This window comes from Artibeus jamaicensis, unplaced genomic scaffold, assembly GCF_021234435.1.
Source record: "Artibeus jamaicensis isolate MK-2021 breed Jamaican fruit bat unplaced genomic scaffold, CSHL_Jam_final scaffold_369, whole genome shotgun sequence".
Lineage (NCBI taxonomy): Eukaryota > Metazoa > Chordata > Mammalia > Chiroptera > Phyllostomidae > Artibeus > Artibeus jamaicensis.
In genome coordinates, this window is record NW_026522042.1 from 10,226,823 (window position 1) to 10,252,012 (window position 25,190).

Genomic DNA, 25,190 nt, shown 5'->3' on the forward strand with positions numbered 1-25,190 from the left:
CTTCTCAGAGCCTTTATCGGACTAACCACCAATGTGACAGTCTGGGGTGGGGGTTGTAACATGCAGAATGCCCCAGGTGGGTGGTCCCCATGAAACTGCCCACTGTACTGTTTTCTTTCTCATGACACCTGTTGACTGTCCCTGGAAACTAACCTTGGACCCTGTTTCCTGCTCCTTTAAGCATCGGGATGAAGGAGACGGAGCTAGAGATCAGTAAGAGGCAGAACCTACTGGGCAGCTCCAGGGGAAGGACAGCTCCCCCCACACACCACTGGGGCACTGTGGTTTCTTGCTCAGCATGATTAACCAGCGGTCAGCTTGGGGAATTTCACTTCCCAAAGGAGAATGCAGAACAAATTTCTCCGGAGAGAGGGAGAATGTGTTGAAAGCCAGGGAATTCTAATCAATCGGAAAGGGTGCTTTCCCCTTGCATCCTGGGAGCCCCCACTGGATTCCAACGGCTTTGAACAGCCAGGGCTCGGGCCGGTCCGCTGTATCGAGGGACCAAGCGCCCCTCGCACTGGTCTCCGGGCGGGTTGCTGCCTTCCTCGGGCTTCTAGCTCTGAATCCTGTCCTTGTGCCTGGCAGGTGTCAGAGCAATGAGTCTGGAGCCTCACACAGGGGCTGACAGTCTCATGTGGACGGTGCCAGGAGATCTTTTGGGGCCGTTTTCTTCCAGAGTAGCCAGTACTGAGCAAAGCAAAGGTTTAAAAGAACTTTAAAAAGAATCAACCCAAGGTAAAGGTGGAAAGTCAGAATTTTCTAAGCTAAGTCTCACAATAAAGAAAGGCTCCTGGACACCCTTCCCATGCAGGGGCCTGCTGGAGCCACTGCTGATTTGCTATTCGACTCAGAATGACAGGGAGGAGGGAGCCTGAGACCCACACTGTCCCCCTTGGCTTCTCAGGACCAGGGCAGGGAGGGAGCACCAGCAGCAGCCACAGACTGGGGCTCCGGCTTCCCTCCGTCAGGTAATGAGCCGTTGGAGCCCAGAATGTGTTCTCAGGACACCACTTGGTTAACAGAAGTGTGACCGTCATCCCATGCAGGAGTTAACTTGACTTTTGTCTCATGACACAACATCCTGAGTGAAATCAAAACCGAATGTTGCCAAGTCATCCCTGAAGGTAACTGGATAGTGAGAGAAATAAAGGGAAGGCACCACTTACTCACATGTGACAACTGAGGCCTTGCCACATCCCTCCCATGGCAGGTGAGGGCACCGATGACACCAACGGGCGGAGGCCGTGTGGCGACAGGTGCAGAGGGAGTGCTGGACGGCCTTGGCGAGCAGCAGGTGCGAAGGGACTCTGAACAGACAGGGGGCCAGGCTGGGCCTGACTCCCCGATAAACACGCACCATTTCCTCCCGTCTTTCTGTCTCATGCAAAACAGGGGATACGCGCTGTTTGGGACAGACTTAGGCCAAAATGATTACTCATTGTTTATCTGAAATTCAGCTGGGCAGCCTGTGTTTTAATTTGCTAAATCTGGCAAGAGAAAGTGACATTTGAGCCTGGCCTTGAGTATGAGCAGGAATCTGTCAGGTGGACGGGGACAAAGGGTGGAGTTGGGATGAGGGACAGACATTCCAGGTGGAAGGAACAGTGCGACCCAAAAAGACAGACAAGCCCCCGTGTGGTCCAGGAGCCGTGGGTGGGGGGCGGGGGGCTGGCTCGGGCACCGCGGGCACTTCACCAGAGGCCACGGGACTTTTACCAGTCCACAGAGTGCTTGAATTTTGATATTTTTAAAATCTGAAAAAATTAAATATAGCAATAATGAATATACAATAGCAAATCCAGCCCGGATTACATTCCTCCTTCTATACCAAAGCAGCCGTATAATTTCCAATATATTTTTATAAAGAAAGGACCCAGAAGGGTCCTAATGCAGCCCTGAGCCCACCGCTAATAAACTTCCTATGTCTCTCCCTGCCATTTCCATCCGATTTTCCCGTCCTCCTTCCTCCACCAAAGCCAACATCTTCTAGAAAAAAAACCCAAACAAACAAAACCTCTTCCCACTCTTCCAGGCAGTCACCTCAAGATATTTGCATTTACTTCCTACTCAGGGAAGCAAACTTAAGGGCAGGCCATTCACATTCCAAGACACATTCACATCCTAGCTGAGAAAGGACACCATGAGCCAGGTGACCGCGGCGGCCAGCAGTCCAGTCCAGGCGAGGATACCAAGAGAGGGGCAGGCCGACTGCGAGAGGGCGGTGAGAGGAGAGAAGACTGCAGGCTCCGGGGAATGAGGGAGCCAGCAGACCACGAGCAAGGACAAGGTGTTTTAACAGGCGGACTGGGTTACTTTAATTTGGGAAATCCTTGTGAGGGGGCTATGATGTCGGGGATTTTAACCCTCCCCTGCTCCATGCCTGGGCCTCATTCGATCAATTAATTATTGAGCACCTACCTTCTACCAGGGGAGGATATAAAGATAAAGCTCTAACCTCGGGGGTCGCAGAGGGACAGAAATAGAGAATTAGAATACGCGTGTGGAAAGGCTCTGGCCCGCGGCTCAGTTGGAGTGTGGTTGCAGTAACGCCAAGCCACCGGGTTCAAGCCCTGGTCAGGGCACATACAAGAAGCAACCAGTGAGTGCATCCATGGACGGAACAACAAATCGGTGTTTCTCTTTCTCTCCCCCCTTTCTTCTCTACCTAAAATTGATCAATAAGTAAAACATTTAAAATATATGTGATGAGGGCAGTAATAAAAATTGTCTGTGATGGGAGTTTTGAGTGAGGACAGCTGAGGCTGGGGAACAGGGGAAAGCATCAGGGTCTGCTTCTGCTCCCCTTCAGACCTCCGCCCCCCGAAACCGCTCCCTGGAGCCCCATCTGCCAAGGCTTTGCCTGCACTGTGTCCGGTCCCCCACAAAAGGCCCTTCCCAGGGTCATCTGCCTTCCACGGGGGCTCAGGAGAACTGACAAGGCGTCTGTCCAGACCAGCCTTTCCCAAACCACCTATGGGACACTAGGAGGTTCAAATATCGAGAAAACGCTGTACACGCTGGTCCCTTCTCAGGCAGACAACACACGTTAGCACATTAAACCACGCCCGGAAAGGGCCCTGCAGAGGAAAAACCTGTTTGTCTGTTTGTTTGTTTGACCCAGCATCTCACATTCTTCTCTGACCGAGGAGCACCTGTGGACACCTCACAGGAGAGTTCTGCTGCGCACAACTTGGAAAATGCTATTTTAGAACCAAAGGAATGAATCTCTAATAGAAGAACTGCAGCCACCAGAAGGTAAGTCATTTCTGGGCAGGGGGATCTTCCTAGCCCACCATCAGTACGAGGCACCCTTGGCCTGAAGGACCAGACAATGACCACCACATTTTTCTTACGTGCAGCAGTGGGACTGGTCCAGTGAGCAGCCAAACCAGCCTTGTTCCTGCTTCTCCAGGAGCCTGAGCCTCAGCGGGGCAGCCAACACTCCCCCCATCCTCGTTTCCCAGCCGCCCTCCACCCTAACCCCTCCTGCTGGCCCTGCCGTGGTGTGCTACTGTTGGGCGGGAAGATGTGCCAAGAAATGTTCATCTTTGCCACACACACAGAGAAATCCGTCTTTGTGGTCATCATTAGAGCTGTTTCCCCAGCGATTACTGATCCCTTCCACTCCCAGCCTTGTGGTTCCCAGGGTTGACAGAGGCTGGTGACAGGACGAAGGCCACGAGCATTCATGATGTGTTTCTGAGTAAGACTCAGGAGAATCTGTTTCTCTTCTCATAGGACAGCCACCTGCGATGTGCAAGATGGCTGTTCTCCCCACCTGGAGTGACTGTGCTGAACAGAGCCACTCTAACAACCCATGACAGTCGTTGGCACGGTGAATGAGAGATGACCGACCCTTTGCTGGGGGAGCCACTAGGAGCGGGAGGCTATTTGTTCCTGCAATGCATCTTAGCTTATTCCGTGGGTACAGGCTTTTATGAGGATGGGGCACGTCACAAGCGTGAGGAAGAAGACCAGTCCGTGGCGGGAGAGAGCATGTGGGGCCAGAAAGGCTCAAAGGGACGGGAAAGTTACAGCAAGTGAAGTTGAAGAGGCAGCCACTGACCAGATCATGACAAGTCAGGTCAAGTCCACAGAGCCATGATAGGTGTTTACAATTTTATTCTGAAGGTTATCAGTGGGGAAGGGGAGAGGTGGGGGTAAAGGTACAGGAAATAAGAAGCATAGGTGACAGGTACAAAACAGACAGGGAGAGGTTAAGAGTAGTATGGGAAATGTAGAAGCCAAAGAACTTACATGTATGATCCATGGACATGAACCAAGGGGGGTGGGATGTGGGTGGGAGGGGGTGTGCAGGGCAGGAGGGAATAAAGGGGGGAAATGGGACAACTGTAATAGCATAATCAATAGAATTTTTAAAAGATTTTATTCTGAATCAGGCAGAAAGCCATCAGAAGGTTTTAAGAAGAGGAGTGACAAGATCTGACTTGTGACTTGAAAAGATTGTTCTAGATTCATGGTGAAGTATAGACTATACAGGGGCAGAAGGAGAAGCAGGCAGATCAGCTAGGCTACCGTCGTGATCCACATTGAGTGACAAGGGTGACCTGGACCAGAGACAGCCATGACAGGACACACCCGAGAACTGGGTGTGAGAGGGACCTGGAGCCAGAGGAGTGGTGGCGAGGTCAGGAAGGCACGGAGTTGGAAGCCAAAGCCATGGCGCCTTTGAGCATCAGAATGGACCAAGAAATAGACTAACAGAAAAGCCAAACCATCCATGTCTCGTATCGGCACCAAGTGGGAAGAGCAATGCCCCTCCTGACACGCTAACTCTGGCTGAGGCAGGAGCTGGTGCAGGGGCGGGGATCTGAGGGAGCCCGCCAGGCCCGAGGTCTGGCGTGCCGTTAGAAGTGTGCATGCCAGGCCTCTTGGCCCACGGCCAGGATGAATCTGCACTGCTCCTGCTGACAATGTTTAGCATGAAATAAAAAGTATGGCTTTCAAATGATCCCAGGAGGAGATTCTTGAGCAAATATGGCTAAAGACTCTCTGTAGACTGTGTGTGGAGGCTGGGATTCCATGCGCCTCTGGCCTTCTTTCTCCATCCGGTCCCGCCCAGCCTGGCCCCGAGGGGCACACAGACAATGGCATCGGCCTGAGGACAGGCCCTGCCTCCCATCCTTTCATCCTCACTCTGCCCACGGCCACCAAAGTCACCTTACTCGTCCTTCGCCCCCATCCCACATCCTTCTCCACCTCCCTGATCCCCGTTGAATCCCTCACACCAACGATCAGAGCCTCCACAATTGTTCCAAACAAGTCTTTTCTCCAGTTCTGTTTTTGTCCCCCGTGTCTTTCTTTCTACCCTCACCACTGCCCTCAGTCACTACAAATGACCTACAGAACCTCAAAATACACACTGAGCTTTTCATACTGTCCACAGCTGGACTCTTGCCCAAGCCTTTCTCCCTGCCAGGGATAATGTCCCTTGTCTCTCGACTCCTCCCCAGGTGATTCCCATCAGTCACTCACTTTGGTCCTACCGCCAGACTCCTCATGTGCGGATCAGACTGCCGGCCCAGGGCCCTGGCTCACAGGGGCCATGTCTGGCTCGTCTTTGAATCCTGAAGAGACCCAAGTATGTGCCTTCACACGTGGCAGGTGCTCAAAAGTCATCTGTATTTGTCAGGACTTCAGGTTACAAGTAGCAGAAACCCAAGTTGCCTTAAACAATGAAAGAGAATTGATTGGCTCATGCAACTGAAAAATCCTGGGCCTGCTGGCTTCAGAAAAGGCTAATCCAGGGGATTGACTGACATCATGAGGAATAGCCAACCACCCCCACCCTCCTGCTTTGCTGTCTGCTGCTGTGCTGGCCCCATTCCGAGGCTGCCCTCACCCACAGTGTGGCAAAGATGTCCAGTGGGTGCTATAGAACCCACTCTCTTAGATACTCATTGGAAACAGTGAGTTTCTTATTCGATAATTCCACCAAGGATCTTACAGGAGATTCTGATTGGCCAACTACAGCCAGATGCCAATTTCTCAACCAATCACTGTGGCCTAGTAGTGCATGTGCCCACCTCTGGTACTAGCAGGTAGACAAACTCCACCGACCCACATGGAGTCAGAACTCAGGGAGTGAGATTCTGCAAAAGAAATTGGATGCTGCGACCTAAAGAAGGGATGAGGGGTCTTGAACAGGAAAATAAGACAGATGTCCACGACAGAGTCATTGTCCATGATCACATTCCAGCAAAACAATTTGGTAGCTATTTTTCAGGTTGATTTTGACAGCCATTGCTCAAAGAAATGAATGTGCCCATCTTGGTTCACTCATCTGGCCATAGCAGCAAACTTCCATAGCATTTCGAATAGAGCAGCAGGGCGTAGGGGCCATCAGTTAGGGCAAAACTGGGGGAAATATGAGGATTGGCCTTCACTTTTTTATTTTTCAAAAAAAGAGAGAGAAAATATTAGCCCTGGCCAGGTGGCTTAGTTGGTTGGACCCTCATCCTGTACACCAAAGAGTTGTGGGTTTGATTCCTAGTCAGGGCACATACCTAGGTTGTAGGTTTGACCCCTAGTAGGGAAGCCATTGATCTCTATTTTTCTCTCTCTCCCTCCCCTTGGGTGAGGATTAAAAAAAGTTGTTAGGATAGATGAATAAATGAATGAATGGAGGAGTGTTTTGTTTATTTCACTGTGCCATTTAGTAGATTCAAATCCTGTTGTAATGGACTCCATGGGAAAGAAGTTCAATTAATAGAAAACCACCCTGCAGTGTTTTAAATGGAGGCCTTCTCACCGCACATGATTTGTGGATACTCATATATACCTGATGTGTGTGCCACAGGAATAATTTTTGAGGAAAGATCTACCACTGGATGTTAAAATTAGTAGGCATATGTTTGAGGAGAAAAGGATATTTTCAGAATCTCCAAGTCTCTGCCCTAAGATATTTATTAATCATGAACAGCAGTAACTTTCCAGTGGAGAAACTCGGCCCTGTGCAAGACACCGCACCGGACACTCTCGCCTCTGCTGTCCCCACACGGGCTGGCAAAACCGTGGCTACAGCTCTCTGCCTGCTACTGGGCACAGACCGATCCCTTCCTGCCTCACTGGACACGCTGCCTTGCGCATCCCCCCTAGTGAGTCTCCCCGTACAACTGCCTTATTTCTCCCCAGACTCTGCATTACAGCCACAAAATCCTCCCAAGCCCCTTGCTCTCAGAGCATGGATCCCGCACTTTGGCAACCACAGCACACTGCCCACCCCTCCACCTTCCCTGCCCCCTAACCACCACATTCTGAGCAGAGGTCACCACCCACGCCCCTTCCCCCTGGGTGTTTGCTTGATCCCCTTATACTAGTGATTGTGGGGAGATGATTTCCCCCTTTTCCATCCAGATCCTTGTACTTCAGTGAGTGTTCTGACATCACCTTGGAATAAACTGCGAGGAGGTTGTCTGCTACAAGCCCAAACTCATCCCTTTGGTATCTGATGGATAACGTTCTTTGGGTGTACCTTGAGGTTCATTCAGATTCATGTATCTCTGGGTTTAGTTTTCATAAGGTTCATCCAAGTTTAGCATGTACCAGAACCTCATTCCTTTTCACAACTGAATACTATTCCTTTTTATGTATATACCAGCATGTGTTTACCCATTCACCTGTTGACAGACATTTCTGTCAGGTGTATATTAGGAGTGGAATTGCTGGGTCACATGCTAGCTCCGTGTCCGACTTGCTGAGGACCCGGCAGATTGTGCCCTGTGGCAGCCGCACCACTACCCTCCCCTCGTTGCCGCAGCCCTTGTGGTTACTGCCGAGCCTGCATGTATCGGGTGCACCACGGGCCAGATGCCGGGCTTCAGACCGACAGCATGAAGCTGCTATTGAAGGAAACCAGAATATGTCATCCAAAACTATGCCCCTTTGACATAAAATTATTTTCAGCTAAGGCAATTAAGAAGGAGCAACCTTGAAAGAAGAAGCAGAAGCAGCTCTCCCTTTGCTGCCTAAAGTCAGTATATAGATTCTCCTCTTACTGGAGACACATTCTTTTTAGTCCAGAGACACATCAAAGGAATTTTGCAAGCAAATTCCATTAGTTCCTTTCCAGGTATTTAGCTTCCCACAGTTTGTCTCCCTGGGAAATGTAAAACTACTTTCCTTTGTCCTATCATTTCTCCACAGATCAATTGTTCTTTGTTGAAGATGTGAAATAAACCAAAACTGTGAGCTGCAGCTTTGAGTTTCTTCTTGCTTGGGCTTCTCCCATGTGATGAGTATTACTAAACTTTTTCTTTTGTTAATCGTTTTTGTTGAAGAGCCCCAACTGAAAAGCTAAGACAGGTGGAAGTTTTGTCTTCCATACAACATCGCCATTGTCTTCATTCACAAATGAGGAAATTGCAGCATAGTGACTTGCTCCCTGGACGTCCTTTAAACACAAGAATGAAGAGCCACGTACAGGTGGCATGGGACACACGAGGAGGACAGTTCTAGGGCAGCTCCATAGAAGAAGGGGCCCTCAGCCAGGACTCAGAAGATGAGCATCTCAGGACATGAGCATCTGCAGGTGGAACTGGGGGAGGGATGGGCAGTATCCGGGGAGCAGCAGAGAGAACTGAGGGAGCAAAGCCGCTAAGCTCGGAGCAGCCTCATGGCCGGGGTTGCTGCCCGTGCTTGGAGGAGATGAATGGTAAGGTTCAGGGGGCAGAGTGCTTGTTACCGCTGTGTCCCCGCCACCCACCTGGGCCTGGCACAGAGTAGGTACCCAACACATGCACTGAGTGTGGAAATTAGAGGGGTGAATTAAAGGGAAAGCTGGAGAGAAAGATAGGGCCCAGATCCCGAGAGCCTTGCCCACCTCCAGGAAAAGTCTGGGCGTGGTCCTGTAGGTGACACACAGCCCAGCAAGAGCAGTGGCACCACGACATCTGGGTTGCAGGAAGGTCACTGCAGAAACAGTGTGGAGTGTCACTTGGAGCAGAGGTGAGCAGGGGCAGCAGACACATTAGGAGGTAATGGCAATGGCTTGGGAGAAGGATGGGAGTGAAGGTTTGAAGCAAGGTGGTACCAGTTGGGGCAGGAGGGAGAGGAGACGACCAGTACAATGAATGGAAAGGGAAAATAATCTACTGGATGTGGCGATAGGTCAGACGTGAGGGTGGAGGGAGAAAGTGGGATTATGATTCATTCCCAGGCTGATGCTGGGATGATGGGATAAATGAAGGGGCAGCCACCGGTGGGCGTGAAGGTGCCAGTGCTTGGTAATGTGTTCGCCATGTTGGATGTGGTGTCTTCAGGCTGCCTGGGGATGTGAAAGTGAAGATGGACAGTGAGCAGCTGAGTCCCAAGCCCAGGAAAGAAGAGGAAGGTTAGAGAATTTAGAGTCACCAGCGCCTATGTGACCACTGATGCCCTGAAGCAGATGCGCCCCCGGGGGTGTTGGTAGAAGCAGAAAGCGGGACCGGGGACAGAGCCCCACTGACCTGTACCGATGTGAACTGTACTGACCTGCCACGCCCGCTGCACCTTCCCCATCCTCTTAGGTGAGTTCTGCTTAGTTCCTTGTTCTCTGCAACTCGAACCCCTCGGCTAGTGGGAACCCAGTTTTCCAGACCAAGGACCACCTTCCTTTCCACCCCGCCCCCACACATGTGGTGACATCATCTCATGCTTCCTTCTCCGTTACGCAGAAAAGACATTTTAAGAAACACGTCCACACCCCATTTTTTTGCCATCCTGAACAGCTGGCTCATTAGCTGGAATTCATCACTGTCCATCTTTGGGGAGTAACACCCTCACCACTTTGTGGAGGAGAGAAAACTTGGTCTTCTCCTTGGAAAAAAAGGATGTGCCCCTCAGACTGGGGTTTGGGGGCCATGAGAGCAGAGCAGATGTGACCAGTGTCCTCCCAGGAACAGGACAAAATTCAGAGATGGAGTGGGAGCTGAGGTACTGCTCTTGGACCTGGCGCACGCCCCAGGGCTTCGCGTGGGCTGTCTTTAACTGGGTCCCTGCCACCTCTTTCTGAAACCCCTTCTCCGGAGATGGCTCCTGAGTCTACTGTGAAATTTTAGTTTAAATGTTGATCACAGAAACCATTCTCATCTTACGTCTTCTAGTTGAAACTTTAGGGATGGTGTTTTTGGACTTCAGCTTCGTTGCGTAAGTTCCTTAAAGCCCCGTTTCTGGATGCATTTTTGTGAAGTGCTGGCTTAGAAAAACAAAGCTCTCAAATGGCTTTAAGAAGAGAACCATTCTCAGATTGGCGATCAGATTAATTTACAAACATTTTCTCCTGTTTGTTTTTTCTAACTTTCCCCATCCAAGTGCAGAGCCGGGAAACTCGGTTTGTTTGTGCAGAAGTGCATTAATGATGCCAGGCCAGGGGACACTTCTGGGACGCTGCCCGCCCGCTCCTCCCTGTGAGCAAGCACTGGGCATGCAGCGGGCGTGACACATGACACATGGGGACACTCATGACACCAGGAGGCCGCCAACAAGAGTTCCCCTGGAACACAATCCACATCAGCCTGCACACCTGCTCCCACCGCCCCGGGGTTCTTCTTGCCCTTTCTGACCCAAAGGAGGGCATTTTCCGACATTTAGCTCCTCAATATTGTTGCTTCGGGCTACCTCTGATGTTAGGGTAAGTAGTGGCCACAAAGTGCCTTCTCTTTCTCTGTGCCTTAGAAGAACTACCTCATTTAATCCCGAACAAAGCTAAGGAGAAGCAATCAGCAACTGCATTTTACAGCCAAAAACCCAAGCTCGGAAAGTTCCTATTAAGCAGGTCGGGGTCACCAAGTTGTAAGTAGCAGAGCCAGGATTTGAACCCCAGTGAGGCTGACTTCGAGGCACTGACACTCCTTTCCCATCACACCCTTCGACTTCAGGCAGCTTCACGTGACAGGTGGAAGGGTGGGCTACCTAATGCACAAGGAAGAGAAGGAAGCAGAACCCGGCCTTGCTCACAGCTGTGGTTCCCTGGCCGGCATATTTCTTACCAGCAGCAGAGTTTCCCGAGACGTCATTTGTAAGAAGTGCAGGGCGGTGCAGCAGGAAAACCGTTTGCCCAAGAACCACAAGCCGAGAGACCCAGCCAGGCATTTGCCCTTGTGAGGTGGGCTGACCCTGGGTGGTGATGTAAGTCACCTACATCCTCTGTTCTTGTTTTCTTCTCTGTAAAATGAGGATAAATAATGCTTGGCCTACCTTGTCCTCCAGGCTTCTAGGAGGATCAAGGAAGCAATAGAAATGAAAATTACAAAATGTTCTATGAATCATGTGTAAATACGAGTTTTTGCATGTATGTATTTCTGCCTCAAAAAAGAACATTTGTGGGACATTGAATCCATTCCTTAGCTCTGCTCTTGGGTATAACACTCAGTTTCTCTTGGCCTCCGTTTTGCTACCAGTAAGAGACAGCCATGGAGCTCACTGGACCCTCAGCTTCTCTCTCATTCTGACGTCCGGAAGGTTAGTGATTTCTTCCTGCCTCTTACCACGCTTCCCCACCCGCCCTTCTCAGCCAAGAACACCCGGAGACGGGGGTTCCCTCGCACACAGCCTTCTGCCCCACGGCCAACAGGCTGGAGATGGAAGAGCAAAGGATGACTAACTGCAAAGATGGAAGAATTAAGATCAGGGAGGAGTGATACACCTCATCCCCTCTGGGACGTCCATCGACAGGCGTCAGGTCCCGAGGGGTGTACTGGGAATGGGGTCGCCTCAGGGGACCGCCCAGAGAGGGAGGCAGACTTCAAACAAACATGTTCCCAAGTGACCGGAGTCTGTGACGTGTGCCGTGACGGGGTGGCCTGTTTACCAAATTAAATTATGGGGGGCAAGGGGGGTAAAGCAGAGGGTATTTCAGAAGGATTTCCTGAGGAAGTGGCTTTTCAAACCAGTTCTTGAAGGAAGATCTGGAGTTAGCAGGGAAGGGAGCGAGTTGAAAATGGGGGAGAGCATGTTCTACCAGGGGTGTCCGACATCTCGGCGTCTCTGGGCCACACGGGAAGAACAGTTGTCTTGGGCCACACGTTACATACACTGGGACACATAATCACAAGAAACTCTCATAATGTTCTAAGGAAATTTATGATGTGTTGGGCCTCATTCACGGCCATCCTGGGCCGCGTGTGGCCCATGGGCCACGGGTGGACACCCCTGCGAATAAATCTAAACAGAAGAAACGTCCAGGGCAGAGGTTTTACAGCGGGGCGGGTTCTTGGTGCATGTGAGCTGCCCGCGGAGCTGGAGTGCGGGCAGCAGGGGACAGAGCAGTCGGACGAGATGGTGGGGACACAGACGGGCACGGGCCGCACGGGGTCTCGGAGTCAGGACGAGGAATCTGGGCTTTACCCTAACAGCACAGAGACACCATCACAGAGTTTTAAGCCACAGGATATGTCCCAAGTGACTGTCCGGAAATACCACCATGGACACGGCAAGTCTGCTGGAGGGTGGAGGAGTGGGGGCGGTGAAACCCATCAACAGGCTGGCGTCATGGTCTAAGGCAAGACAGGACTTCGGGGGGGTAGGGGGGGGCGAGGACCAGGATGGTCCGGAAACAGAGAGCCCTGGAAGGAGGCGAGAGGTACATAGAGGCGGACCACCCAGGGCATGGTCGGTCACTGACCGGGTGCGGAGGGGACAGAGACAGAGGTGATCTGTACACTGTACATGTTAACCTCTGGGGCTGCTGGTGCCCCAAGCCCCAATTTCCAGATGAACAAAGGGAGTCTCTGAGAGCCACAGGGCCTAGTCCAGACTGAAGAGCTAGAAAGTGTCATAGGCTCTTATATCATAGTTACTGCAGGTATGTAAAGGCTCTTCCCCAAGGGATTCATCCTAAGCACTGTCATTACCGCAGGGAGAACTCCGTGGGCGTCTGATTTCACCCGTACTCAATTCCAGCCCCACCGCGGCGAAGGCCATAGGATGAGAAGGGACTGAGCTGAAGAAGAGACATCATGGGCCGAACAGAGTCACCATTCAGATGCGCACTGTGGACTCCTTACCCAACCAACTAATTATAGTTCCCGAGGAAGCGCCGAACACCACCACACTGCACAGAGGCCGGGGGACGGCTGTCTGAGGGCCAGATGGGCCTTCCAGTCTGAGTTGACATTTGGAAGATAATGTGTAACGGGCCCAATGAGGTTTTTGTGCTGGGGCTTCAGCCGAATGGGTCAGATCCTTCACTCCCAAAACAAAGGCCTGTCCCAGCTTGTGAGCGACCAGGCTCTTCCAAACTCCGGAACCGCACAAGTCAAAGTACGCCTGACCTTAGAGCCTCCTCTCCCTATGTCTCCAGGAAAGGGAACCTAGAGGTCACCGAGTTCACAAAAATAGATGTGCACCTGGTGCGTAACAAGACATTCACGTACCATTGCTCTGCTAACTGCCCAGGCCCCATGTGGTTTGGTGAAGACAAATGTTGTCTTCTTTCCAAATACTGTAGTTTTAATGACTATGGTTAAATAACTCCCTGAAGTCCTACAATGAGAGGAGGCGGAATCTGGAAACTGAGTCCCTCTGAGCCTCTCCGAGCTCCTACGTGCCCACGAGCTGTCTCACAGCTGCTGTGGCGCTTCACACCTGGGAAGTGCCTCCCACGGAGCTCAGCTCGCAGCAAGAACTCCGCCAACGGTTGTTGCCAGTTCCAACAGAGCGGCAACTGGAATCTAAATAAGTGATGCAAATAGACTACTCTGATCCACCCAGAATGTCTGAGACTGATGTCTAAAGATCACGCACTTCGCTGAGCTGTTAACATAACGCCGCAGCCACTTTCCGAGCTCTTGCCCCGTTCAAATGACGACAACTTCACTGGCCCCAGCCGCCTCCCCCTGCTCTCCCCAGATGCCTCAGTCCTGTTCAGGATTCCCCAGGCCTGTCAAGGCCCGACTGCTGGGCTTTGGGTCTCTGAAAGCAGCGTAGCTGTGGAAAGTGCATGCACTATTAATGTCAGTGCTGGTTGCTACCCAGCCTGGATTTCGCCTTCCTTTGGCTGACACCGATTGACCTTGATGAATTTACTCATGTCGGGTAGGGCGCTGGGTCACAGCCGTACAAGAGAGTGGCATCCCGCGGTTCGAGTCCTGGTAGGGGAAAGGCCCAGCAGGGGTATGATGTACTAAGAGCTATGAAGGCAGAAGAGAGGTCCCCTTTATCGGCGGCTTCACCTTCTGCTGTTTCAGTTCCCGGCAGTCAACCATGGTCTGAAATTATTAAATGGAAAATGCCCGAGTTAAACAATTCGTATTTTAAATTTCATGCTGAATGAAATCTTGTGCTGTCCCGCACAGCGCCCCCCTACCCTGCCATCCCACCCGGGACGCGACTGTGCCTTTGTCCAGCGTCTCAGCCAGGCTTATGCCCTGGCCACTGGTCACTTAGCAGCCGTCTAGGTTTTCAGCAGACTGACTGCCATGGTATCACAGGGGTTGTGTTCAAGTCACCCTCCTCTTACCCCAGGCTGGAATACTGTCCCCCAGCCACAGGAGCAGTGAGCTGGCGATCGGAAATGCCGAAGAGCAACCGTAAAGGGCTTCCTTTAAGTGAGAGGTATGTACGTATAGGGAAAAGCACAGTATTTGTAAGGTTGGGTACTTCTGTGCGTGTTTTGGGATGTATTCTTGGTGGATAAGGGGGGATGGCTCTATACCCCAAAAGAGAGGTATTCACAAAGAGCCTGCCTTCTGTTCCATTCCAGCACCGCAGAGGGACCCAGAGGGAGATGCCAAGCGTTGGTTAGCCCGTTAACCAGTGCAATAAGAAATGGGTTTCTGTGGGTGCTCGTGAGGAGGAAGAGCTGTAGACCCAGGAGACAGAGCACCAACTGAGCCCCAGTGATTCAGCCACCCCAAGTCCCCTTCCACAGAGGACAGGGCAGAGGCGATGCTGAGCTCCTCACAGCCACTGTGGACCCAACAGCCTCCTCTCCTCACCCCACCCGGCTCTCTGCGCTGTATCACTTTCTTTCGCCCTGTCCTTAGCCCCTGCCACCCAGAAGTTTTTCTCCGGATGGGAGGGAGGACTGGCGATCAGCTCTCATCCCATGTGTGATCAAATGTCTCAGCCTGAAGATATGCTCGGATTCCCTGGCCCGCCCATGGCCCTCTGGCTGGTTCACAGCATGGCGCGGAAAAGCCGGCCAGCGGCCGGCACCCCACCAGATTCTAATTAAAATGAACAAGTGTTTCTCTAGACACAGAACGATTTCTTAAAGGAGAAACTGCAGGTTCCTCTAAGGTTAGCTTTCAGGTCTCACACTGATGGGTTGTTTGTGAAGGGAAGGCAAACAGGCTGGTTTTAGAAAGGATGGATAGATATATTATTATTTATTGTTATTATTATTATTTTAGCTGTACTGCTACCTGATGCTGACTGCGAAGAATGTGAAAGGACATTCAGTGAGTTGAAAAAAATCACATTATCTCAATGGGCTGGGGCTGCAAAAATAAAAAAATAATTTCCTGCCTCCCTTAGATTATAAAAATTCCCCTAACCATCCCCAGATTGATCACATTCAGCACCACACAATGGAAATGTCACAGTTCTGAAAATAAAGCAACTTTTATAGTGAAAAAAACTTTTAAAAATCAACCCAAACTCCAGACCCATCCGTCTGTGACCAGACACATCCGCCGCTGCAGGTGGCAAGGCCGCATGTCCAGCCGGAGGGCACCACGGACCTTGTGGCCCATGTGCAGGACTGACACTCAAGGTATTTAACAGCCCCTGCGACTCAGGGCAAGGACCAGGCAGCAAGTGGGTGTGAGCCTGCGCGCTGGAGGAGGGGTCTGAAGGCCCCCGGCCCTCCTAGACCGGGTAGAGCCTCTTCACAGTGCGCGTATAGGGAGCAGAAGTCGGGGAGCTGTGGGGGACGTGCCCCCTGCAGCAAGGGGTCACTGGTGAAGCTCAGAAAAGCCACTTAGCAACAGAACAGGAAGGTTCTTACCAATCTAACATCTGGTTCAGGAGTACCACTCCACCCCCCGCTAAATAGTGGCTCTGCCCAAAGGGAGCAGACAAGACCTAAGTGGGGGTATAGCTGGCCGAGGGGCACCACACCCCAGCTGCAGCCCATGCAAAGTGAAAAATCTATATTTTTATTTTGGCAAGTGCTGCACGTTAGAAAAATAATGCCAACCAAACAGATCAGCAAGTGACCATTTTACTACCTGCAGCTGCCAATGAGGAAAGGGGTCAGGGCCACCTGGACCCATGACTTCCACACACATGTCAACACCCCCCAAGTTGTTCCAAGAGCCCAAATTTCTCTCCACCCTCAAACCCATTACCATGACAGACCACACTGCTCTTCCCACAGCACCGTGGACTTTCTCCCCCTACCACCCCCTGTTGTAATGATGGGTCTGTCTCACCCAGGGGCTGTGTCTTCCTTATGGCTGTATCTGCAGGGCCTCACACAGAACCTGGCACCAGGAAGGGAAAGAAAGGGGGAAGGAGAGAAGTTCAGTTCAGCCACTTTCAGTCCCTTCACTGTTGTGTCAAACAGTGGCCCCTAATGGTGATGAGAGGTACTACAACCCAGCTTTATTTGACTTGGAAGATGCTCACTCACCAATGAGGAAAATAATGAAAACCGTGATAGCTAACAATTTCATAGCACGAGAAAACCCCCAAAAATAAAACATGTAGCAAAACATTTGTAATAGCCATGGCCATCATGTTAACTCTTTCTTTTAAACTCAACTACTGAAGAATTTTTTAAATCATAAAAACAGTGCCGATTCTTTAATAACTTTTTAGAAAATTGAATTTAAATGTTAGAAAGCTGGTGTATAACCATTTCTCCTGTACCATTTCACTCTTCATAATTTATGTATATTTGATATCTCAGGAGTTGCTCTTAAGAAGACATAGTCCTTGTTTTCCGGCCTGTGAATATACTTACTGCCACGGGCGTGTACACTTGAAAATGGTTAAGATGGTAAATTGCAGGTTGTATAATTTTTACCACAATCAAATAATTTTTTTAAAGTGGTCTCCGCCACCCTCTTCCTTTGAGGGTCCTTATGGTGGAGGAAGCCGGGGCCACCACAAGATGAAGGAGCCCAGGGAGAGAAACCAAGATGGAGCCAGAACGTTCCAGGGCCCAGGCTTAGGAACAGCTGTGCCCGGAGGTAAACGGTTTGTTTCTCTCTAGTCGTTCCGATCCCATCCTGTCAGGGATGTTCATTCACTCAGTGGGCATTTATTTAGCACCAAGACTGAGGCTCTGAGGGTTTCATTACAGAACAGTCCCTGCCCTTGACTTACTCTAAATCCAGATTCTAGCTAATGTACTGCCAATGTACTGGGGGTTGGAGGTGAAGTGGGTGCCTTCTAAGGCTCAGCCTCTCTGTGACTCACCTGTCCCTAGCAACGGTCCCATGCCTGGTCATGAGGCCAGGTGGCTCCGGGGAGCCCAAGCCTGATCGTAGCTAGAAATGCCCACCACATTCTTAGTCACTTCCAGGTGTGAAAGCGTCCAACATCCTCATTAGTGTCCTCCTTACAGCGTGCTGCTCTGACTGCAAGGGGGCCTGGGCTTTTCTCAGGAAGCAAAACAAAAGCTGAAGACGAATGGTGGAGGCCATTCAGGGCTTCTGTACGTATTTCCAGCGGACAAGAAAATGTAAACATACCCCACTGCTGTGCTTTCCCCAAGCCCTGAACCCTCCACTTTCTGTGCCCCTGGACATTCACTAAGCAACTTTCCCACCCTCGGGTGGCCCCCTGGGGAAGGCACTCATTCATGTGTCCCCGGCACCCCCAGTGGATTGGTGGGAGTTAGCTTGAAGGATGTGAGACCCAAAAGGGACTGTGAAGTCAAGAAACCTCATTGTATAGGTAAAGAAGCGGAGCCTCCGAGACAATAGTGACACTTTCCAGCCAAGGCTGGAGCAGAACCTAGACCTCCCAATGCCCACCATTGCAGGGCAAGCAGGAGCGACCTGCACTGAGAGAGCAGCATAGAGCGGTCAACAACAGCTGGCCCAATTTCACACTCAGGTCAATTAAAGGCATAAAGATTGCCCCTGGTCATTTAAAGATCCTTTCAGCCCTGGCTGGTGTAGCTCAGTGGACTGAGCACAGGCCTGTGAAGCAAAGGGTCTCGGTTCAATTCCAAGTCAGGGCACATGTCTGGGTTGCAGGCCAGGTCCCCAGTAGGGGACACACAAGAGGCAACCACACATTGATGTTTCTCTCCCACTCTTTCTCCTTCCCTTCTCCTCTCTCTAAAAAGAATATATATATATATATATATTTTTTTTAAAAAGATCCTTTTGGTAGCTCTCTAGACAAAGATACTAGTGACAACATTGATATCCAACTGTCAGCACCAACAGTCACATGATCCTCCGTAGACTTTACACAGAAAGCAGAAGGCCCGCCCAGGAGACTGCCCCCTCTGATCAGGTTGTGCTCCAGTTCCAGGTCTGGGTGCCTGAGAGCCAGGGCAGAAAGAGAGCAAAGAAATGGACGTCAAGGCCAAGTTCACAAGACCTCCCAGCCAAGCCCCACAGCCCGGCACCTTGGTGAGGCCCTCCGCCTTGTGGGCTCTCCAACGGGAGGCTCGAAAAGCAGGACCCCAGGTTCCAGCTCCACCCTCTTGGCGACAGAATGACGGGTGTCCCTGTGGGCCCCAGAACGCACCTCTGGGCCTTAGCACCTGCCTGGGGGACATACTTTATCGTGAAATTCTAGCGAGATTACTGTGAAAATCAAAGGTCAGGTAAAAGTTCTTCTTAAATTGTGTCTAAGTTTAAAACAGCACACTTTTTACCAATATTGCCTGTATCGTTGCACATACCTTTTGTCTTAGGAGCACCATGGACATGGCACTTTGTTTCACACACAGAAAAACAGAAGAGCGAGAGGTCGCTATGCGGCCAAGCCTGCAACACTCCGAGGGGCTCCTCGGACCCGCCAGCCATTCCCTCCACTCAGCACCCGGGACGCCAAGTCTCCCAGGTGTTCTCAAGTTCAGAATCGGAGGGAGCACGAATACTCCTTACTGCCATGGAGCAGAGCGCATGACCTCCTGTGTCCGTGTCACTCGGGACCCCTGTGACAAATGCAGGTTCCTGGCTCTGCCCCGGGAACACTGCAGGGGAAGGGCTGGGAGTGGGCCCAGGGTCCAGTGTTTCTAACACTCGTCCCCAGGTGACTCCGCAGCAGCCTAACGTTGTGGAGTCAGGTTCTCCCGAGACTGGATCCCCTTCTGCAAGGAGACTGTACCGCGGAGGCCTTCACCCGCCACGGTGGCCTTGACTCAGAGAGCTCCAACTCCCTCTGGGAGGCATCCCTGCAGCCACGTGTGAGACGCCACAGGCTGCCTGAACGGGCTGCACAGAGAAGGATCCTGCTGGTGGCATTTGGGGTTTCAGAAGGCGAAGGTCCCATTCTTGTTTCCCAAAGAATGACGGTTTCAACAAATGGCTGAGCAAGAGGTTAGTAATGCAGCGATGACCACAGTTATGTCCTGCCCGGACAGATGCTGCCCAGGGGCATGACTTAGTCCCCAGTCATGGGCCTGACTTTTGCGGGATCTCTGGTCTGGCATTTTCTGAGACCAGATCACTTTTCCTCTGTCTGAGGGTTAACAGGATGTTTATGAACGCTGCCCCTAAAATGCTACCCGGGGGTGCAGAGACTCTTGATGCCAGGGTTTAGCCACACCTGCTAGTTTAAGTCTAGTTAAGTCCCTGTCCCTTGGTTTCTTTAGAAACAAAACAGAAACTCTTTCGCCGCCTGCCTCCAAGGGGCCCGGCTGGGAGGAAAAACCCAGGGCCTGCGGAAGGCCGAGTGTGCGGAGGAGAAGGCTCGGCCCACCCTCGGGTGCCCGGGGTGAATATGTGCTCTGGGATTTTCGGCCCCGCCTGAAAATCGACGTGGATTGCACCTGCCGCAGCTCTTGCTATAGGTCTTGTCAGGCAACACAAACAAGGGACAGAACTGAAGGGAGGCCAGCTGCCCCTTCTATACGGGGAGTTCCAGTGTTTCAGCATTCAAGTTCATCAGCCTACCCTCCCACTTGGTGCCCCAGCCTGTGGGGGTTCACTGCCAACTTGCTGGAACCCCCCAGCCCCGGAGACTTCCAAGGCCACCACCAAGCTGGTGTGCCCCTCCTTCCCGCTTCTGCACCTCCCTCTCAGGTGGCCCCGGGATGTTTCTCCTCAAAGCAGCCTTGACATTGTTGGTTAAAAAAAAAAAGAGCAGAGAGAGAGAGAGGGTGGGGGAGAGAGTGATTTACACTCAAGATCCTCAAATCAAAAGTCTCCCATGAGGACTCCAACTATTTGGATATCCTCAATGTCTTTTTCGTTAATCTGAATTTTAGGGAGAAGTCTCATATTAATGAAAAGACTCCAATCTGGGACTGCGTTTGAAAAACCAACCCAGGCCCGAGACAGGAGGCAGACCAAGACGAGAGAAGACCTGCCCAGAACTGCTGGGAAACTCACCCTAGTTGGGCCTGGTTTATGTCACAACAGAGCGACTTATGTGCCCTTCATGGTATACTGGCCCTGTGTATGACCATAATAACTGCCCCTTTCTGAGCACTTACTGTTGTGCTGACCACTGGTTCAGGCTTTTCCTTACATGAATTATCTCATTTGATCTTGACAACAACCCATGAGTTAATACTCTATCTCATGGATGAACTGGCACGTGGTCCAAGGTCACAGTGCACGGCAGAGCTGGGATTTCAGGCTGCACTGGCCTGGTTCCCATCGGTGACTCCCAGGGGGAGTGGGGTGGAAGGGACCCTGGGCTGCTCCCGAAGACGCTTCCTCCCGCCCCTGCTCTACCACCGGCCAGCAGTGAGTCCTGCCGCAGGCGCTGACCCTCAGAGCTTTACTGTCTCAACTGGGGACTCGGGGAGATGGTCGCCAACGTCCTTTCCAAGTCTACCAGTCTCTAATTACAGCTCCCCTCTTCCACGCCCTTCCAGCTACCTCCTGCTGCTTCCTCTGGGTTTGATGACACATGACGGGGACTGTGACTGTGACTCCTGGGGTGACCGTCTCCCAGTCACAACAGTGTTCTTACAGGGAAAGGGAAGCCTGTCTGAGAAGGGTTTGCCGTGCCATGGGCCACGCCAGGACGTGGCGTCCAGGCACACGAGGGCGAGGGGAGGGGCAGCTGGTCAGACACCTCCGGAGATAAAAGCCGTAGCACTTGCGTGCTGTGCTGTTCTGTCTTCCCCTTGTTGACACCCCCGTGACCTCAGTAAAGGGGAAACACTGAAAGCTGACTGCATGTAAATTAAAAGGTAACACTGACTGCTATGGACTATTCATACTGACAGAGATCTCGGAAGAGGCAAGTAGGTCAAAGCACAGCGAGGTGAGGACCCCACACCGGGCCCGGAGCAGATTCCAGGGTCCCACCTCCAGGCCCCACACCCGGCCCGGAGCGGATTCACAGGGCTCTTGTCCAGGCCCCACACTGCCCGGGAAATAATCTAGTCTTCAACTTGCAGGTGCGGCCGTAACTGTTGGGGGCCGGGGGGCACTGAGCAGGTAGAGGCTGGATTTCAAGAAAAGGGCTGCAAATTTTTGAGGTGAGCAATGTACCAGTGACATGTTCTTCGGGACGTTCTTGTTTCAGGTCAAATACACACATGCCATGATACATTTCCAAAAAATACCCCGGGCCAGAGTGTCGGGGCAGCCTGCCGACTCCTGCCGGGTGCCTTGAACAGAGAAGCAGCAAGAAGAACATCTGCACAGCATTTCGTTGTGTGCAAAGGGCATTCACATTTTGATCCTCAGAATGTCCCCAACAGTCACTGAGGCTCCCAACAGCTTATGCAACTCACCCAGCCTGGGATTTGAACCCAGGTCTCCTTGACTTCAGAGTTTTTCTCTGTGCACTATATCTCTGAAGAATAACATTATTTCCTCTAAAGGAAAAATACCTTATTATTTTTAAAACAAAATAAGGGAAGGAAAAAAGTCCCCGTACTTTGGAGGCAGATCGCTGCTGGCCATTTGTCACGGTCGACTTACTATTCTTCACAAACAAGAGTAGAGTCCAAGGCACCCAACAAAGTGAACACGATACTTTTTAATGCTGGGGAGAAATGAGGGTAAAGAAAATAAAGCAATATCAAAATAGCCTATGAGAAATGCAAAAGGCAACTTTCCCATTCTCCTAAATGTGGATAGGTTTCAGTGCTGTCACCGCCAGCACCACCAGGGTCACCGAGGCGCCCAAGGTCCACAGCGAGGCCGCCAGGAGGCAGGCTGGGGGCCTCGTGGCTGAATGAGCCCAGACCGGAGTCCACCTATGATACCCGTCGCCAGAGCCTGTGTAAGCTCCACTCTAAATAGCAACCTGAATCCAATTCTCCCTGTCGCAGGGTGTCCCATCCGCCACCACGACGAGTCTTCACCGTGGGGCTGATGCGAATCTGGGTTTGCTAAGAATGTGCGCTGCACGCGCATTCCCTGAGATGCAAGTCACACACAGACAACCACAAGGGCCGACAATTACACTAGCATTTCAGAGCTCGCAAAGTTCTTTCTCGCTCTCTCCCTCTCTCGCTGGAACCGCACACCCCTCTGATGTAGGCTGGGTGCTTCAAACGGTCCCCATTCTACTGATGGAGAAACCAAGGCTCAGTTTCCATGACTTTCCTCAACTCACGCGATTAGTAAACAGCGAAGGAGAAACATGAGCCCAAACCTTCTGACTTCACATTTCATGCTACATCCAAGGTACTAGCCCTACCAACGACTAAGCTCCTTGATTAACAGCAAATATTCTTCCATCGTATGTTTATCTTTTGCCACGGTCAGTCAAATTCAGAGATGAGGAGCAGTACCAGACATCTGGTAGGTCGGCTCTGCCAGGGGGATCTGAGGGGCGAGGCTGGCTGTCAGCCCCCCGCACCTCACAGAGCCTTGGAAACAGCCAAGCCGCCATTAGCAATCCGGCCACAGATGGGTCAGCGTGAAGAAAGCTGTGGGCAAAACCCACTCAGAGGCTTCCCGCCTCGTGAATACTTTAGATGAGGAGGCTTCAGTGCTGGGCATCTGTCTCTCCTGAGGGTGGGGGACAAGACGAAGCAGCTCAGGGAACCACTTCCCACCAAGTCAACTGCGGGGGGGGGGGAAGGGAAAAGGGGCAGAGGCCCTGCGGGCTCAGAGGAACTCGAAGGAAGAGCACTGTGGTTTTTCCCTCTGGCCATGCTCTCTGAGCTCATCCGCAGTGGTCAGCTCCTGAGTCTTCCCATCCTGAAGAATAAAATCTATCCCCTCAGCTCCACGCCCTCAAGAAAAGCCAAGGGACCTCACTACCTTAAGACAAGTTCTTAATACTCAAGAATTCTTCACTCTTAGATACTCAAAACATACGCTGAATTAGCTGTGTATCAAACTACCCCAAACTTGGTGGCTGAGAACAGCCACCATCGTAAGTCAAGTCCATACCGACTGCTGAGGCCTGGGTGGGGTGGGAGAGGACAACGGGACTCTGAACGTCGAGGTTGGACCTTGAAAGCCTTCTTGTGAAGTCTTTTCTTTTCCTGAGCCCTCACCGACTTGTGCTATGCAGCGGTGTGGAGCCCAGGCCTGGATCCGAGTGTTCCTAGGGCCGCCTGAACAAATGACCACAAACTGAGGGGGGGGGGAGGGGAAGGGCGGCGCTTAACCAACAGAAGTGTAGTTTCTCACCGTTCTGGGGGCTCCAAGTGTGAAATCAAGGAATCGGCAGGGCCGGTTCCCTCTGTGGGCTCTGGGAGAGGTGCTTCCTCTCCTCTCTGCAGCCTCTGGCCCATGGCAACACCCTGGGAGGCCCCCCACTTGGAAGCTTCCCTACTGCGGAGTCTGCCTTCACCTGGTCTTTATCCATCGTCGTCTTCAGGTGCCCTTCTTAGCAGGATGCAGCCATTGGCTTTGCCCCCCCCCCACTACAGCTGCCTCGTAACTAGTCGCAGCTGCAAAGGCTCAAATGCAATCCTATTCTGAGGTTCCAAGTAGGCGAGAATTGAGGGCACACCGTTTAACCTAGGATGCTAGGAATATTTCCCAGACACATCTTTGACCTCTCCCGTTGAGCATTCAGTGATAAGGTAACTACCGAGGTTACAATGAGTCTATCACCAAAGCAAATACGAATCATTCTTTTTGACACTCCATGATTCCATTTCGATAGCCAATTCTAAGAAGAGAATCCTACATACAGAAACTTCAGGCATCACACTTCAGGCAGAGCCGCCTTGCTGGTAACAGCAAATTTGAAAGCGATCTGTATTTCCCAGAGTAGGAGAATGGTAAGTACAGGAGATACATCTACATAATAGATTTACTAAACAGCTTCTAAAAGAATACAGAAGGTCTGATGTAGACAATTTACTCGTTTATTTAACAAGTCAAAAATATACCATGTTTTAATAGCTATGATAATTGTTTTTAGAAAGACTATATAAATCTCAAAATGATACATTGAAGAAAAAATTAGGAAGTATCAGCACTGTCTTTGGATGACTAAATTTCTTTCTGTCTTTCAGGTTGTTCCGATTATATATTTCTGCATAACAAACAACCCCACAACTTACTTCTTGCAATGGCAACAATCGCTTATTTTTCTCATTAATCTGCAAACAGGGTAGAGCTCCGTGGAGGCCGGCTCACCTGTCTGCTTTATGCAGCAACAGCTGACGTGACTCACTGAGCCTGAAGGCCCTGCTTTCCAAGGTGGCTGGATAGCATGTTGGTGCCAGCTGGTAGCTGGGAGTTCAGGTTGGGTGGCTGGCCAGGGGCCTTGGTTCTCCGGGTGGGCCTCTTGGGGGGCCACCTGGGCTTCCTACCAGCGTGGCAGCAGAGTTACAAGACGGGTGTGCAAGTAGAAGCTGGAGGCTCCTCAACGCCCGGGCCTGGCCACTAGCACAGCGTCATGTCCTGCGTGTCCTGTGGGCTGAGCTGCCACAGAGCCTGCTCAGACTTAAGGCAGGGCGGTCCTCTCATGTCAAAGAACTCGGGCCATCTTTAATCTACCATGGTAAGTCAGCATTTTCCCAATTTTCTTCAATGAGTATTAGTACAAGCAAGGCCAGGGGAAGTACTCTAGAATGCTTTTAATCATTATTTTGAAAACACCAATGTGAACTCTCTGATAATCCACAAAACTACTTAGAATAGCAAATGTCTCTTGTCTTTGCCCTCAAAGCTCCTTCT